The sequence below is a fragment of the Pleurodeles waltl genome, chromosome 11 (assembly GCF_031143425.1).
Source record: "Pleurodeles waltl isolate 20211129_DDA chromosome 11, aPleWal1.hap1.20221129, whole genome shotgun sequence".
Taxonomy (NCBI): domain Eukaryota; kingdom Metazoa; phylum Chordata; class Amphibia; order Caudata; family Salamandridae; genus Pleurodeles; species Pleurodeles waltl.
The window spans coordinates 967,005,989-967,025,406 of record NC_090450.1 but is presented as its reverse complement, the minus strand read 5'-3'; positions in this window follow the sequence as shown (position 1 = coordinate 967,025,406).

Sequence of the window (19,418 nt, the reverse complement as noted above, 5' to 3'; positions counted from 1 at the left end):
AAACCACCAGGAGGCCATGCAGCAGTGCCAGATCCTCAATGCCATCATGGCCTCCATTGCAGGGATGCTCAAGGAACTTACCACCATCCTGCATGCACCCTCCACCCACCAGCAGGCCCCTCCCACTAGCCACATTCCAACTCAGGCCTCCACATCTGCGGCAGCTGGAAGAATGGAGGCCCTGTCAGAGGACCCACAGACCACCAGCACCCCTCCCTCTATAGCTGAGGAACCCACACGCAAGCGAGGTCGACCATCCAGACATCCTGCAGGACCTGATGCCAAGAACAAAACCACTGCCAGGAAGTGACCCTCTTCTGAACATTCTCCCTTGTCTGCCACTGACACACCCTGTTGACTATCCACTGTCATGTCTCCATTTTCCCATGGCCCCTTGGATACTGGACCTGGACTACCTTCAGCTGGGCCAACTGCTCTGAGGATTTCACCCACCATGACCCCACTCATCACCCATTGCACTTGTGAATCACATTAAACACCTTTGAGCACAGCTACTGCCTATGTGTCTTTATTTTAACAAGTACGATTTACTGTTGTATAACATGTCATAACAGTCAAACCATTGTCCTTCATATGTCTGTGAGATTGACCGAAGGGGGAGAAAATTGCAGCAAGGATGATAGCATCTTCTGGATACATGTTTCAAGGGAGCCACCAGGCAAGGCTGGAACCAGAGTTGCACCAAACAAATGGCCTGCAAATAGACCAAGACAGGGACAATGATAGGAGTCAATGTTGGCCACTCAACACACATGCAGTACAATGCTGAGCTCCCTAGTGTGATTTGGCAAGTGGAATCTCAAACCATATTTCCATGGCAGATCCACATTTCCTAGACATCCATACCCAATGGTCCTTCCCTCACAACACAAAACTCAACTAAAGGCTAATTCCACTGTCAGTAAAAGTTAGGTTACACATTCTCCCATTGTGGACTGTGAGGATAAGTAGCAATACTGATGACACCACTATATTTGGCACTTCAATTGCAGTTGACATAGCAGTACGGGTAACATACAACATGGACAATACTTTGCAGATGTGATGCTACACAACAGCAGAGTGAAAATAGCACTGACATTTGAACAGTAACACCTACCCTGATGTGCAATATGTCCCTGCCCCCCAAACCCACACAGAGCGATAGCTGCACTCAAGACCTCCACTGATAACACACACCAGGAGGAGCTATGTCACAAGGCAGACAGGAGTACAGGTCACATACAAAACCGTTTACACATACATGTTTCTCATTGGAAGTATTGGTGGATCAACTCTGATTTAGAGTCAGCTGCATCCTCATCATCTGCCTCCTCATCACTTTCTATGTCATCATCATCAGCCACTGGACCAGCTGCCACCTCCTCTACATCCAGTAATGGGATATGCTGTCTCAGGGCCAGATTGCAACAATGATCTGGCAGACTTTTAGTGGTCTGTAGTGCAGGGCACCTCCGGAGACATGTAGACAACGGAATCTGGCCTTCAGTAGCCAAAACATCCTCTCAGTGACACGCCTCGTCCTGCTGTTTGCCTCATTGAAACGGTTTTCACCATCTGTATTTGGATATATCACAAGTGTCAGAAGCTAGGGAAGGTTAGGATAGCCAGAGATAACTGTGTGCATAAAGGTTGGACCCATCTCAAAACCAGTAGAGACACAGGGCAGAATGTGAAGCGAGGTGAGATTACAGGGGCACACATACTACTGGACACATACCGATAAGCCAGGCCCGGTCCATCTGTAGTTGTGCCATTATGTGTGGGACGTTGCTGTTCCTCAGAATGTAGGAGTCATGCACAAAACCAAGCAACTTAGCCGTAACTTGGGAGATATATTGGTCAGCGAGACACACCACCTGGACATTTATGGAGTAAAAATGTTTACGGTTCCTGTACACTTGTTAATTTCTCCTAGGAGGAACCAAGGCAATGTGGGTGCCATCTAAGGCCCCTATCACATGAGGGATATGTGCCGTATCATAAAAGTCAGCTTTAACAGTGGTCAAATCTGCACGTTGGGAGAACCTGATGTAGCTGAGCAGGTGCTTGAGTAAAGCACACTGTACATCTGTCAACACAAGATTGAACATCGGCTGTGACATCCCTGCTGCCAAGCCCACTGTCATCTGGAACTCCCCTGAGGCAAGGAATTGGAGCACTGACAACACCTGTACTGTGGGAGGGATGGCATGAGATGACGTATGGCAGGTAACAGATCCGGCTCCAACTGGGCACACAGCTCCATGTTAGTCTGACGGTTCAGATGATATGTCGGTATGACGTGTCTCTCTTCCAGGGTATCAACATCAAAGAGAGGGACAGGGAGAATTGAAGGTCCAATGTACAGTGTCCCCAAGTAACAATAAACAATAATGAATACACTGTTCCTGACAAGGAAGCGGGAAACCCACTGGTTTAGGAGCAAGAGCCCTCACACATCCATTCAGATGTCATGCTTCATCATCGGGGTGCTCCTCGTCAGACCGGCGCTGCAATGTCTGACGGGCTCCCCATGAGGGGGCTCTTTGCCGGAGATTTTTTATAAATACTGCTGTGGTGGAATGTGTGACACTAAAACCTACAAGCAGGTAATAGCTCAAGACAGGAGAGAGTTAAAATTGGTTCTATATCCCATCAAAATCACTAATTTAATAATCAACAAGGGAGTAAGATCAAGATTAAAAACAGCTCGAAAGTGGTAAAATGAGAAATAATGCTCAAACACTTTCTAGAATAGTAGGGGGCGGGAAACTATCTCATGGCCACCTAAATATTGGTCAACATGTTTCGCGTCTAGCGGTCAAACAGATCCTATGACTCTTCTTCAGGACCATCAAAAACAAAGAAACTTCTCCTGTGTCACAAGGAACAAAGTACCTAATACAGTCTATGTCAAATAAACCAAACAAACCTTAGCAGTCACTTACAGTGAAGCGTACTGTCCAACCGGTCAAATAACACATATAGGTCGCCCTGAAAACAGTTACAAATTAGATGGAAACAACATAAGTAATGGTAGTGCAAACGTGACTTGTGCTAGATTAGTGCGCACACTTGGTGAAAAATCATAAAGCATAGTGTAGAAAACGAAAGTGAGCTTACCATCCCCAACTGTAGGAAGGGCTCCTTAGGAGGTATAAGCATGGGATTGTCGCTACTAATTAGAAGAAAACAGAAGGAAAACCACAAATGCAGAAACTGCTATCATTCAAACCAATGATCAAGAAAATCATGTGAGTCCAAATGGCAACCTTAATCAGGTCAAAATATGGTAATATATAGTTGCTGTAATATACATCACATTTATTTCAACTAGCTTAAACATTACTTCAAGCCGTGCGCAGGATATACAAAAATATATATAAATGTAGGATCCACGAGGATGCACTCGTTAGGAAGAGCTAGTGGTCATTATCATCAAAGAACACAGCACATTGGATTTCCAATGGCAGCGCCTAGGGTGAAACTCATCAAATGTACAAACGCTCAAAGTATACATGTGAAGGGGCCCATGCGCCAGTGAAACATTCCTATCAAGGTTGCATGATCTTTCCCAGGGGGCAAGCTAAAGTACTGCATGTCCAGCGCACACACATTCAAACTCGGTGGGGAGAGGGAGGGCAAAGTACTCATATATTTCTGCGTCAGTCCCTTCCTCTGTCACCTACCCCAGCGTGTCCTCCCGAATGGATGAACGCTGCGGGAGGCGTAACGTTTTTAAGCCGGGGAACGCGGAAGTGATTGCGTTTCTCCAGCGTGTGTGCTAGCGAAATAAAAGAAGGAACAATGCGCCAACGGCAGAAGATTCACAAACACTAAAAAGGACTAGCAATCCACAACTGATGGAAGCCATAGTATGAAGGGAGTCAGAATTACAGAAGACAGAAACTCGTAGTGTAAAGTTAACGATTGGCAATAGCATTGTGATAGTGCTGAAAGCACAAATGATAATTAATCAAATTTCAGGAACCCCAACAAAGCTGTAAGTAAAGAAAGGGGGTATTTTAGAAAATGATTAATTGGTTGAGCATTTCTACACCAAGAAACCAAAAAGGTAGAGGACTCACAGAGTGGAGCATCACTATCTGAGTATCATTATCTAACCAGATGGAGCTCGACTCAATTATATGTAAAACATTTGGAAAGATACTGTATCAAAAAGAAGTATCAGGAAAAACACTGTATCAAAAAGAGGGACCAATGTCACTAGCCATGTGTAAAAATCCCACTAAACTGAGACTCAAAGAAAGGGGGAGGGGGTCTGGTAGGCCTACTGAGACAATGTTATCCAAGGTATATCATCGTTAAGGCCAGCAACATGTGACCGGAGTCTCTAAACCCAACGTTGTTCAAGTCTAAACAGCGAACGCGTGTTATCACCCTGAAAACTTGGGGCATCCAGAACCACCCATCTCAGATCGTCAGGATTGTGGGGAGCTTCAAGAAAATGAGCACAAAGTTTCGTAGTGATGCGAGTGCACCTAATGTTACTACGGTGATCTTCCAGGGTAGCAAGGTTGACATGGGGCTGGTACACAGGGCATGTCTCATTCTCACCGTATCTGGTGATGGGAGAGAGGATAAGCCAAAAGTTGATGTTTTGAAGGTGTGGACATAGTCAATCTATGCAGTAGTCACTATATTGCATCCATGACGCACCTAAAATTCACCTGCAATTCACTAAGTACATGTAAAATGGCAGCTGCCTGTCCTGCATGCACAGGACAGATGGAAGTGACCTCATACCGCCGGCGTTAGTCATCATGGCGGTAGGCCGTCTCAACCGCCGTGCAACTCCTCATTGGATAAAATTGTTGCCTATGGGAGACTGGGGCCAATGGTGATCACTGCCGGCGGTGACAGTCATGTACGCGGCGGGCGTGACTGCCATTTTCTGCAGCATAGCTCACTTGACTTCTGACACTCGTGCAAGCAAGACCTCCACTGGGTGAGCTGCTGTGTACTCTTTCTGGCAGCCAGAATGTCACGTCCTGCAGGAGATAGGGCCCCTGCCTTCACCCAGGAGGAGCTGGAGAAGCTTGTGGACGGGGTCCTACTGCTATATGGACAGGTGTATGGGGCACTAGAGCAGCAGGTCTTATGTCACTGATCTGTCTGATAGTGATGTGTGTGAGGTTGAAAGGCATTGGGACGAGGCAGATGGAGTAGATGCATGGAGATGGCAAAGGAGTTGGTGCGTTAGTTGCATGACGACAAGTTAGTGTGGCCGAAGTGTGATGTCCACTGCTGTCCCAGTGATGCCACTCCACATGAATTTGTTCTTCTGTCTGTGTCACCCATGCAGGTCAGCGCCCATCAGAAGAAGGGGATTTGACATGCCATCGCCAAGCAATTGCTGACTGTGGGGATCCATAGCCGGCAGAGCACCCACTGCAGAAATCGGTGGGAAGACCTGAGACGCTGGTCATGTAAGACCACAGAGGCCCAGCTGGGGACGTCCTCCCAATGAGGGAGGAGTGCCCGTCGGACCCTGGCCCCCCTAATGGCCGCATTTTGACAGTGACCTGCCCTAAACTGGATGGGCGCTTGAGGGCAGCACAGCAGCCACAAGGGTTAAGTACACACTCACACCTCGATAATGTAATGCTTGTATGGCTTTGGGTTACCTACTGGGGGAAGAGGTAGCGTAGATCATTGGTAGATGCACGTCGACTATGAGTATCAGCCACCCTGGCAGGATTGGTATCAAAGATGTGTAACTATACCATGCAGACAGTGACTTATGAGGGTATTTACTTCCAATTTGGGATTTGTGTGGTCACCCTTAACAAAGTTTGAGTGCCCAGCTCCTACCATCAGCATCAGTATACCTGAGGTGTCAGGGCATTGCCATCAGTATCAGTCTACCACTATGACAGAGGTGATTAGTGAGTCCTCAACCAGCTGCCTTGTACTGTATGTGTAGATAGGCACGTTGGGCCCAGATGTTACTGTGCAATTTGTTAATGGGTTAGTGGACATGCTATACCCATGCAGGATACTGTGAGTTAGGAGTACAGGATATGTCAATATAAACAACCATGAGAATGTGCCAAGTACTGGGCAAGTGTGACTAGTATGACCCTTAACAAGTACATGAGTGCAAATATTCGCACATCAGCAGTTTACATCAGCATTGCTGTAGTTTCCCCCATTGTTTCCTACTGTTGTTGCATCTATATGTGAAGGCATGGCCTGCTATGCCATAGCAGCAGATAATGATTTTACTCTGTGTGAATGTTCGGTTTGTATTGACCCATTGCACACTGTCTTTCTCTGCCACCCTCCCTCCCTCTCCTCCTCTATCTTTATGTACATCAGCATCATCAGGCGAAGGAGAAGGGGCACCGGCGAGTGTGGAAGCTGCAGCCCACGGGACCCAGGAGGCTGATACCAGCGGAGCTGAGGGGACCAGTGAGATGGAGGGCGAGGGGAGTGCCACGGGGGAGACAGGATCAACGACAACTTCTTCCGATTCCTCCTCCAATGGACACTCCCTGGTGGTGGCGGACCCATCTGGGACCAGCCCAGCACCATCCCTGTCTGCCACCCCCCACTTACCAGCACCACCCTCCCTGTAGCTCCCCACCTACTTCCTCATGCCCGCTCACCCGGAGGATGGGCATCTCCATCGCCACAGGCACCTCTGCCCCTGCCCCAGTCAGTCCTGCTGCCCTCAATGAGGAGGCTATTGACCTCCTGAGGTCCATCTCTGTGGGGCAGTCAACCATCATAAATGCCATCCAGGGACTGGCATCACAGATGCAGCAGTCCAATGCCTACCTGGAAGGCATTCATGGTGCCCTGGCTGCCCTGCAGAGATCCTTTCAGGCTCTGGCCTCCTCATTGACGGCAGCCAGTATCCCTACTTCTTCCGTCCCCCCTCCAGTTTCCTGTTCCCAATCCCCTCTCCCCTCTCCCCACTCCCATCAAAGGCACACTTTTAGTCCAACATGCATCCACATCAACAGACACGGTTTGCAAGGACAAACACAAGCACCACAAAAGCCACCGCCATGCACACACACATGCAGACACAACAACATCCACTCTACACGGACTCCGCCACCACCTCCCCCCTCATAGACACTACACCACTCAAACCTGCAGTCACTACATCATCACTCCCAAGTCCTGCCACAAGTGCCCTCATTCTCACCATCACCACAATAGCAGAGCCCTATACATGCACCTCACACACTACATGAACACTCAGCACAACTATCAACACCCCCACATGCAGCACATCCACCCTACCTGCAGACACCACCACAACATACACTCACAAATCCACCCTGCCATCTCCCAGCATCGGGAAGCAGCCTGAAGAATGACACCGGAACAACGAGGGTCGTGGTCCATGAAAGCGGAACAAAGCTTTCCTGAACAACGACCCTGTTTTCCTCTGCCTTAACAATGCATGTCCAGAACAACAAACATGCGTGGTTAAGGCAGAGGAAAACAGAATCCGGACCAGAGAGGATGCGGTCAGGTAAGTGGGGCTGGGGTAGGGTTGGGGGGTAGTTTTAGGGGCAGGTGTAATTTTAGGTTTTAGTGGTGGCATTACAGTAGTTTTAGGGGTGGGGTTGGGGTAGTTTAGGTTTTAGGGGCGGGTGGGGAGTTGGGGTGGTTTATGGGGAAGGGGTGGGGGGTCGTGCTAATTTTAGGGGCAGGGGTGGTTTTAGGTTTTGGGGCGGGGTGTGGGGTCACGATAATTTTAGGGGTGGGGGTTGCAGTAGTTTTAGGGGTGGGGAGGGGGGTTGGGGTGGTTTTAGATGGCAGGGGTCACTGTAATTTTAGGGGTGGGGGGTTGGGGTGGTTTTAGGGGCTGGGGTGGGGGGTCACGGTAATTTTAGGGGTGGGGGTCACAGTAGTTTTAGTGGTGGGGAGGGGGGGAGGGGTGGTTTTAGGTTTTAGGGGCAGGGGTCGCTGTAATTTTAGGGGTGGGGTGGTTTTAGGGGCCGGGGTGGGGGGTCGTGGTAATTTTGAGGGCTGGGTGGGGTGTTGGGGTAATTTTAGGTTTTAGGGGCACGGTGAGGGATGGCAGTAGTTTTAGGGTGGGGTAGGGGGGTTGGGGTAGTTTCAGGGGTGGGGTGGGAGGTCGGGGTAGTTTTAGGTTTTAGGGGTGGTGTGGGGGGTCGGGTAGTTTTAGGTTTTAGGGGCGGTGTGGGGGTAATTTAGGTTTTAGGGGTTGGGGTGGTTTTAGGTTTCAGGGGTGGGGGTGGTGGGTTGCCGTAATTTTAAGGGTGGGGTGGTTTTAGGGGTGGGGATGGGGGTTCAGAGTAGTTTTAGGGGCAGGAGTGGGGGGGGCTGCGGTAATTTTTCAGGGTGGGGGTTGGAGTGGTTTTAGGCTTAGGGGCGGCGGGTCACAGTAATTTTAGGGCCGGGTGGTTTTAGGTTTATGGGGTGGGGTTGCAGTAATTTTAGGGGCGGGTGGGTGGTTGTAGTAGTTTTAAGGGCGGGGGTCAGGGAGGTCGCATGCTGGAACCATGCATGCCATTCCACGCATGCCTTTACCAGGAATCGGTGTCAAGGGTACCAAACTTTTCCTGGCTTTCCTTCCACATGTATGTGTTGTATATGTGTTATTTGGTGTGTGTGTGTGTGTGTGTGTGTATTGGAACAGGTGTATGTTTGCGTACATGTGTGTTGTGTGTGGCTGTGTACTAATGTCCTTCCCTCCAGTGTGTGTTAGGTGGGTGTACTTACGGTTGTTGTCTTTGACGGTGTCGCTGATTCTGGAGTTGTGTGGCCAGCAGGAGCACTGGGAAGACCTCCAGTTCTGGTTCCATGGCGGCTGCGGACGTGCCTGTGTTCCTGAAGGTGAGTGTCCCCTTTCATGTAGTTCGTTTCTACCAGGCTTTTCGTGGTGGTGCAACCGCAGCGCAAATCCTGCGGGTGTGCACCCTCGTAATATGGTCAGCGGAAACATACTCCCCGCTGGCCTGGAGATGCCTACCACCGTCTGCATCAGCCTGTCCACACTGGCGGTATTTTGGCTGTGTTCCATTGGGAATACCGCCATGGTCATAATATGGCGGTCTTCACCACTGGCCCTGCAACGGTGGGACCGCCATCGCCACAATGGCAGTCCTCGGACCGCCGAACTCGTAATGACCACCTGAATGTTTTGATTATTTGACATTTTCAATGAGTGCTCTCACAAATGATGTTTAGTGATTTCTGAATTAACCACTCTTTCAGTCACCTATGCCACAAAAGGCATAAGCGAGGCGGGGTGAGGCAGTGGCGTAACAAGACTGGAGGGGGTCCTTCTGCAAAGGATATGGATGGGGGACCCCCCTCTGGACTCACTCAGGCCAGGTGCTGTGCTGAGGGGGCCCCCTGGTTGGGCCCCCCCTGCACAGTGGGGCCTGCAGGGCTCTTTGTTATGCCTGTGGGGGCAAGGCTGGGAATAGAAGCAGCAGGTGACGGTCTGTTCAGCTAAAAGACCACAACGGCTTGCTTCCAGGTGCTTGGCACAGCCACACCTAAGAAAGACTTGTTTTAAAATATTGATAATCCCAGGAGGAATAGGGGGATCCAGAAGATGAAAACACCAAGCACTAAGTAAGACAAGGGTCCAAAATTGAACCCGGTGTCACTGGATGCAGCAGCTCAAGGGGAGACTCTTCCCAGAGAAGAAGAACCTTGTGATCTGGAAGGTGCGAGGGGAGCGAGGCCTGAGGACGCATCTGAATTAAAACTAGTTAGGAAAGAATTCTGATAATCAATAATTATTTTAGGGAAAAAATCTTAATCAGGCTTCTCCAACGAGTAGCTCGTAAGCTACCGGCAGGCCTCCAGATACCTATAAGGAGCTCTCCTGTGTGCAGCCCAGACCACAAAATTAGAAGCTTTTGATTGGCTGAATGAATGTGCATACAAAAGTGTGCATCTGAGACGAAATGTGTGTATTTTTAGAACTCCTAAGCTGGTGTTTGGAGAAAAAAATGGTTGTACTTCCAAAATATATTTAAAGATGATATTTGAGAGATAAATCATTTGGTGTTGGGGAAAGTTATTACCTTGGTGCCAGGAGGGTTGCAGCTACGACCTTTGTGCATTTCCCATATAAAGACATTCCAAAGTGACAAATCTCTTTTTATATCACTTCTAGAAACCCTGCCTGAAGCACAGAGTATTTCACTGGTGCTAGTCTTGTAGTTGGTGGCCACTAAAGTAATCTTGTCTCCGGGCACTTTCACACTACAACACTAATATTAGTAGCTGGGTGTGATTTTTATTGAACATAAGTAGATACTGCTAAAGAAAAGGTTGAAGACACCTAATCTAAATTATCACAGAACTCTTGAGTGGCGTGCATAGTCGAATCACAGCTTTATAGTTTGGAAAATTAATCTACAATTTTAACAAGCATTGGCAATGCCAAGAGCTGTGATTTAAGAATGCACTGGCAAGCCTTGCCTACAAATCCATGTATGTTAATGCTGCCGTCCTCCCATCTGTGGTTCTGCCAGAGAGAAATGCCATGCCATAGATATCTAAGACACTAAGGGCCTCATTACGACCCTGGTGGCTGGCGGTAGGCTGGCTGTAACACCACCAACAGGCTGGTGGTGTTCCGCCAGCTATTATGACCGTGGCGCAATAGCCATGGCCATACCGCCGGCCCCTCCACTAAACCTGGCGGTCATAATCCCCAGGGGATTATGAGTCCCCGACCGCCAGCCTGGCCACAGCGGTAAAAACCGCTATGGAAAGGCTGGCGGTAAGGGGGACTTGGGGTGCCCCTGGGGGCCCCTGCACTTGGCATGGGCAGTGCAGGGGCCCCCAGGTGTAGCCCCGTCGCGCATTTCACTGCCCGAAATTCGGGCAGTGAAATGCGCGACGGGTGCAACTGCACCCGCTGCACATCAGCATTGCCGCAGGCTCTATTACGAGCCGGCAGCAATGTTGATGTGACTTTTCCGCTGGGCCACGGAAAGTCATAATAGGGACCCAGAAATACCGCTGAGGTTGTAATGAGGGCCTAAAACTGCAAAACTGCGCAAATGCAGTTTTGTGGCAAAAAGTATAGCTCTGGCTTGCGCCATTCCACAGCGCCAGCCGGGCACCATTTTAAAGGAATGGCTCAAGCCAGCGCTATAAACTTGGGCCAGCATCTTAAAAGAAGACGCTAGGTGGGTGGAAGTGGCGGTAGGGAAGGAGGGGGTTGTCCGTCAGAAAATTACACTACCCTGATTAGAGGCAAAAGAAACTAGCGCCATTTCCTGGGGCACAACCACCAAAAACATGACTCCTGTCTTCGGAAAGACAGGAGTCATGCCCACCATCCCAATGGCCAGCACAGGGAACAAGTGTCCCCTGGCCATGGCCATTGCACCCTGTGCCATGCAGGGGGACCCAAGTTAGGGCCCCCGATGACACAAAAAAAAAAAAAATACTTACCCAGACGTACCTGGGATGGGGACCCCATTCTACGTTGTCCCTCTGGTGGGTGTGTTCCTGGGGCTTGGGGAGGGCACCTGTGGAACCATTCCATGGTGTTTAACCATGGAAATAGGTCCACAGGTCCCCTAACGCCTGGTCTGACCCAGGCGTTAAATAATGGTGCAAAGAAAGCTATGCACCATTATTTAGCCCCTCCTCTCTCCCGTGCATCATTTTAGCATGAGAGATAAATATGGGGCTATGGGGATAGCACAATTTTTTAGATGGGAACGCCTACCTTGCATCTCATTGACGCAAGGTAGGTGCACGCATCCAAAAAATGGTGCCAATTCCTATATTTTTATGTTAGACGTGTCTAACATCAAAATATAAATATGGAGTTAGGTTTGTGCGGAATTTGCATAAAAAAATTACGCAAATTCAGCGCAAACAGAGTATAAATCTGTTTGTGGAAGCACACACCATCTGCTCAATCAAAACGTACCTCTGGTTCACAACATGTGGCCGGAGACGAAGCCTCTCTTTTGGTGATTCTCACATAATGTGGAGAAGTGTGGCTCAATGGTTAGAGCGGCAGACCCTGAAGAAGAGATCTGGCTCAAGACCAGGGTTCAAGTCCCGCTTCGGCAGGTCTTGGGCTCAATTCCCCTTGACCAGATAATTCTCGCCTCGGTGCCTAATCTAATTCATGGGTCCCACTCTGCAACTCTGGGCAATAGCTTGCTTAATCTCCACAACGGCCCCAACAGCGCTTGGATGCCTGGCTTCACCCTGGGGGTGCTCAGGAGTGGGCGCCTCACAGGGAAAAGCCAGGAGGGGTTCCATAGCGGTATGAGTACAGCGCCTTGAGACCCTAACGGGTGAGTAGTGCGCCAGACAAGTGCTAATTTACATAATTGTCTGGCACAGCTGCGCTGTCTAGCCAGACATAAAAGGGGGCTCCGTAGATTTCATCGGGACAGAGGGGTACATCTCTTCTAGTTAATCTTCCACCAGGCAGGTAATCACCCGTAGTCATGTCAGAGGGTTATCCCTTCTGGGCGAAGGTAGAAGCACTTGGACAGGTGAGGTCCCTGTTAAGTGCCACCCTAGGGCTGGCACCCAGGGGCAACCACTAAACATGAACAAGGGGACGTTCAGTGCAAAACTTAAAAGGTTGCCCAGCACGGCCGCCTCAACGAAGACCTCGCTCTTTCATGGTGGTCAGCCTGGAGGGAGGGGAAGGAGGCATATGAGGAGGCCTAGAGCCTCTTGGCCCATCCACGGCCAATCTCATGCACACCGTTTGGGAATAAAAGACTTCCAAGTGTTGTGAGGGATTATCTAAACCTTTGGGCAGCAGAGCTGTATATGTAAACCGATATTATATATGCAGGTAGCGTCTCCGGGTGAATTTACCTTCATTACTCTAGTGCTCTCGTATTCATTGGAGAGGCTCGAACAGCAGCGCTATCCCTCAATGTGTTAGCGTGCCAGTCTTAATAAGTAAATTTACAAGGAGACGCGCATAGGCCGATGAACCTTTTGACCAACGCTTGGGATGTTCCCACCATGTAGGTCCGGTACTATCACAAATCGATAACCAGTTGTTAATTATTAACATCCATTATCCACATTTATTAATAACATTAATAGTCAATAGGAGTCAGTAATTGACGCACCATGACCTTTCAGTCATGAATAATCACACATTTATGTAAAAGTTAGAATATTTATTTCCCTGTATTAACAATGTTAATGTCACATAAATTAATCTCAAAATCAGATGATAAACATATAGAAACAACTCTGGCTGTCCAAATCTGCGAAAGAGACGCAACCTAATCAAAGCTTGAGCTACTACACATTCTAAGGTTACAGTGCAAATTATTAGCAAGAATAATTGCGCAAACGATATTACATACATTTATTCAGCAAGGAAAAGACATCCGTTGTTATTCCCTAACTCAACTTCATTAGTGAGAACCTTGACTAACACCTGATTAGAATTAGCATGTTGGGCTTCATGCAAAACAATTTAGTCAACACAAATTTGGAAAAACATCTAACTATGGCTCGGTCAAAATAGCGCGGTTGGTACCTAGAGAGAAAAGCAAATATACAATATAATTAACATTCTAATTTATACTACCTATCCTCAGTATGGATCCGCAAGCAGTGACAGTCTTTGTCCCCAGGACATCAGTCTGGTCAGGAAGGCATCAGGATTCAGCTTTCAGAAAAGGCAAAGTCTCTTTAAGCATTAAAGTTAAGCACGTCTCTTCTCAAGGCACTCAGAAAATACTAGCCTTAAGGCAAGATAGAAAATGAGCAAATGCGGTCTCTTCTCTTGGTGCAGTCCCGTTAAGTTAGATTCACTAAAACTACTTACCAATTCCCTATCGGTCAAGGGATCGCATGTTCACACTTTATCCAATAAAACTAAAACTTCAAATCTATGAATTCTACCACTGCCCCGTTCACATGTTGCCGATTGGCTTTCCTTGTAATGTTCTTATCATCCGTCTCGTCAGGTAACAATATTGTTGCAGTTTATACTCTAGTCAGTGTTTCCATTGTTCTTCCCCTGAGAAAGTCAGTCTTACACATTTTACATTCATAATGTTACATTCAGCAAGAACTGCATCTTCTAGCAATCGGTTCTCGTGAGAAAGACTTAGCTACGAGCACATTTATCAGTACAGTGGGAAATCACAGTTTAATTCTCTAACAGCTGTTTTATTAATCGTTTAAGAAATGCAGCTTGACATGAGGCCGTGCAACTAGGCCAAGACCTCCACTAAGTTAGGGCTTTCAATTAATAAGGCAAATACATAATGCATAACCCTTAATATAATGTATTACTACATTGATCAAACATATGCTCAACATTTCATTTTAATAAGCCTCTTATACTCTTCGTGAACATTGGTGGCCACTTCTCGTGATCGCGTGCATTCATTTTCTTACGTTACATTTTCTTACATTTTCTAAACAAATTCGACACTCAAGATACATGAATATTCATTAATAATTCTTATTAAAAACTCCTGCGCTAGCAATACGAAAAGGTACAACTATGCTGCAGGCAGAGAGCTGGCTTAGGCATCTGCTCTGTTCCCCGAATGCCCCTTGGTTTGATAACAAAGTCTGTGACAGCAGAGCTATCTCTCGAGTTGTGAAGTTACACGAATGCTCCAGGCAGACAGCTAGCTCAGCCCTCAGTTCTGTCTCTCGAGTGTCCTGGTTTTCGTAGCACATCTTCAGTCAGCAGAGCTACCTCTCGAGTTGTGAAGGTACACGAATGCTCCAGGCAGATAGCTAGCTCAGCCTCCATTTCTGTCTCTCGAGTGTCCTGGTTTTCGTAGCACATCTTCAGTCAGCAGAGCTACCTCTCGAGTTGTGAAGGTATACGAATGCTCCAGGCAGATAGCTGGCTCAGCCTCCATTTCTGTCTCTCGAGTGTCCTGGTTTTCGTAGCACATCTTCAGTCAGCAGAGCTATCTCTCGAGTTGTGAAGGTACACGAATGCTCCAGGCAGATAGCTAGCTCAGCCCTCAGTTCTGTCTCTCGAGTGTCCTGGTTTTCGTAGCACATCTTCAGTCAGCAGAGCTATCTCTCGAGTTGTGAAGGTACACGAATGCTCCAGGCAGATAGCTGGCTCAGCCCTCAGTTCTGTCTCTCGAGTGTCCTGGTTTTCGTAGCACATCTTCAGTCAGCAGAGCTATCTCTCGAGTTGTGAAGGTACACGAATGCTCCAGGCAGATAGCTGGCTCAGCCCTCAGTTCTGTCTCTCGAGTGTCCTGGTTTTCGTAGCACATCTTCAGTCAGCAGAGCTATCTCTCGAGTTGTGAAGGTACACGAATGCTCCAGGCAGATAGCTGGCTCAGCCCTCAGTTCTGTCTCTCGAGTGTCCTGGTTTTCGTAGCACATCTTCAGTCAGCAGAACTATCTCTCGAGTTGTGAAGGTACACGAATGCTCCAGGCAGATAGCTGGCTCAGGCTCCATTTCTGTCTCTCGAGTGTCCTGGTTTTCACAGCACATCTTCAGTCAGCAGAGCTATCTCTCGAGTTGTGAAGGTACACGAATGCTCCAGGCAGATAGCTGGCTCAGGCTCCATTTCTGTCTCTCGAGTGTCCTGGTTTTCACAGCACATCTTCAGTCAGCAGAGCTATCTCTCGAGTTGTGAAGGTACACGAATGCTCCAGGCAGATAGCTGGCTCAGCCTCCATTTCTGTCTCTCGAGTGTCCTGGTTTTCACAGCACATCTTCAGTCAGCAGAGATATCTCTCGAGTTGTGAAGGTACACGAATGCTCCAGGCAGATAGCTGGCTCAGCCTCCAGTTCTTTCGCTCGGGTGTCCTACTTTTCATAGCATATCTTCAGACAGCAGAGCTATCTCTCATGATGCTAAGCTAAACACACATTGCAGGCAATAAACTGTCAGTCACCCGCTCTGTTCATCCGTGCACAGGGTCATAGGAGGTCTTTAGACAGCAGAGATATCGCTTAGGATGTCCTGGAATGCAATGTAGTGCCACAAACTCAAGAGTCAATCGGTTCTGGGGTGCCTGCCCTTTTCAGCTTGACGTGGTAGAAATCCTGGCCAGATAGAAACCCGTTCAGGACAGAGCACAGAGGCCCTTGTAGAGCGAGATGGATGTCGACGGACTCTGTATGGTTAATGGCAGAAGCTTCTCAATTATTCATGTTTTATTTAGCGGGAAGAGGGGATGTCAGCCCAAGATCACAGCTCTGGACGTATTATATCTGGGACTGTTTACCTACGAAGGATAACACTTAATATTGCCTAATCCAGTTGTATAACTGCTGCTAATTTCAGCAGATAATGAAGATAGGACACGTGGACAGAAAGTGATTTGCCCAGGATCACACAGTGTGCTCAGGCGGAAAAAATAGAAATAGAACTTGGGGATCTTGGAAAACTACTCCCAATGTATCCGCTTGGTCCTGTCCATTTACCCCTCCATACCAGGCTCTCTACCCTAGCTGCCTCTTTAAAGGGCTACCAAGCGCTATTTTTGAAAAACTCAATAACACCAACCTCAGAAGGATAAAAAGATGAATTCATACTGGGGGCATTTCATCACGTGGTTTGCGAGTAGCATGCAGGTGTGTGCAGGAGGCAGTTTGACCCGGTAACCTCTGGCCTACGGCTTTTGCACGCGCTGTGCGTCAGGAGCATTAACCCCTTACACTATCTTGCAGAGACTTGAAGATGTCGCCTGTGGATTTCACATGGGCCGAGGCGGCAGTCGGACTTCTGGAACTGAAACCTGTCACCTCCATGACGCACCCATATCGCTGCAGAGAGCGCATTAGCCCACTGAGTTATCTTAGGGGCGTAGAAGCTGTGACCTTCAGACCACACATATGTCTATAGTGGGAGTATTAAATCACTGTGGTATATCGGCGTGACTGGAAATTGTGACCCCCCATGTTGTACACAAAAAGCTTTAACTGGCACATTCACCCAGTTAGGCGCATTTTGGAGACTGAAACCAGCCACCTTCATGTTCCACGCGGACACCTGGCGCAGATGCCTAATGTAATGAGCCTTACTGCTGGGACCAGGACCTGTGACCTTCCTGTGGCACACAGACCACGGCAGCAAGAACGTGGAAGCCGCCCAGGCATTGTGCTGGGTTTGGGAGTTCTGACCAACTTGGAATGCACCATCTTCAGGTTGCTCACAGATCTTTGCGACAGGTGCATTAACTCACACAGGTTTATACGGTGAATGGAACAAGTCAACTTCACGGTGCGCACCGAATCACGACGTAGGTACATTAACCCAGCAGGGGTTGTAGCTAGGGGTGGGAGTAAAATTCTGCTCCGTTGGTGGAGTTCGCAGAGTTTCGCCCGCTATGCTTGTAGCTCGGAGTTCAGGTAAAATTACGCCAATAGCCATGTGGTGGACTTTTTTTCACGCCTGACTTGCCAACATTAAGTTGGTGAGTGCGAGCAAAAATCTGCGTCCAGTAGCACGAATTTGGGGCACTAAAACGCTTCCCGTGAGATTTCTCAGCACGGGCGGTTGTGGCTGGCCGTGACCGTTCGGGTTAAGAAAGCTGCTGCTCGAGAAGAAAATGTACTTGAGCGGCAGAAAGAAGCAGCGCCTTCTGGTTCACCACGTGGTGCTGTCTGCGCTGATTTTACAGCACAGAAGAAGCTCCCAGTGCTAAAAATCAGGGCAAGCAGCAGGACGTGCCCGATTCGGCCCGCTTGCAGAACTCCATGTAATCTTGCAGAGTTTTTACGTAGCTCGGCAGAATTCTGCGGAGTGAAACTTGGTGAGTTCTGCCCACCACTAGTTGTAACTAGGATTGAGACTTTCATGCACGCACAGAACTCTGCAGCAGGCTCATTAACCCACTGATGTTTAATACTGAGATTGGAACATGTCGGGGGATGTGCTGGTGACTGACGTACAGTGACTGAAGGTGCGCACTGAGCTTGTCTGTCCTCCAAGTACTCAACTCTGCCTTTGGGGCACCGTGCAGTGGCTGCATTGAGCGCATTAACCCACTGAGCTGTCTGCGTGACCACGTGCATCAGCAAAGACCTGGTTTGTGGGACTCTCGTTTCAGAGCTCTAAGTTCAGTGAGCACTGTCAGCCATTAAGCTGTGGCTATTGTACCTCTGCAGGGGTCTATCGTTGGGATGGGGAAGTGGTTCTTGTTTGGGGGCAGTAAACAGGGCATTCCTTGTGCTGGGTCCTCCTGGGTCTCAGTCCCGGCAGTGACAAGGGTTCCTACTGGGCCCTATGGGTATGTCCTTAACTTCATAGGCAAAAACGCTGAGCGATTTTTCAACAATGGTGGTGAAAACCATTAGGATAATTCAGGTTAGCTCTACAGTCCTAGTTTCCACCTCACATATTTATTTCATCCTGCTGTTCCTAAGACTAGACTATTTGCTTTCTCAAGGTGTTGTGTTTCTGTAGTTTTGTCATGCAACATGACTCCTGTAATGTGAACTGAGTCACTGCTAGGCGTTTTGATGAGCTCTGGTTGTGAGTGGGTGTGCATGGTGGGACGCGTCTGAGAGCTGTGAAGTTGAGGCTGAAGGCAGAGTGAGTTTCCCACACATCCTCTCAGTGGGTCATAAAGGTGTTCAGACTACATGCTCATCCAGTCCTTGGCCTCTTTGCAGAACGCACAGAATGATCATCACACAACTGTAGTTCCCATTTTAATTGAAAGTATGTGAAGGGTGTGTGTGTGTGTATTTATATATATATATATATATATATATATATATATATATATATATATATATGTGTATATATATATATATATATATATATATATATATATATATATATATATATATATACATATATTTATATATTGAAATATTGATAGCAAAAAAATGTAAAGAAAATGCTGTCTTTTTCGGGTGAGAAGAAGGAGTGCGTGTGTGGGAGAGAGAGAGGGGGGGGTGAAGTGGAGGGTATACAAGGCAGGAGGGCAATGAAAAGGCAATGATGAAGAGGAAGGACCTGATGTGTGAGAGATGGAGCTGGAGGATTTTCAGAAGATGTGGGAAGTGCTGAATTGTGTAATTGATGGAGAAAATGCATCAGAAACTGCTGTAAAGGGGAGAACTGGAGTGACTGAGGCCAGCGCCCGCCCCACAGACCTTAGTAATGTTTGATTCACACATTCATATTTTCAAAATCAAAACATTTTCAGTTCAATGTAAACAAAATCACTGTGACTCGTTTATCTGATACTGCTAACAAGCACTGGCAAAGCCAATAGCTCTGGCTTGTTTCAGGGGTATGTTCATTGCTGTGTGATATATCTGGATGCAATAACGAAATGCTCACAGAAGGCCACCAAAATACCTGTCAGCTGACACACTGTGTGAAGCACAGGATTTTAGATCAAATGTTTTAGGCCACTCCCTTTTTTAAATATGCCCCTCCTCTTGGAAAGGATTCCTAGTTACGCTTCCTTAGCCACGCCCCTTC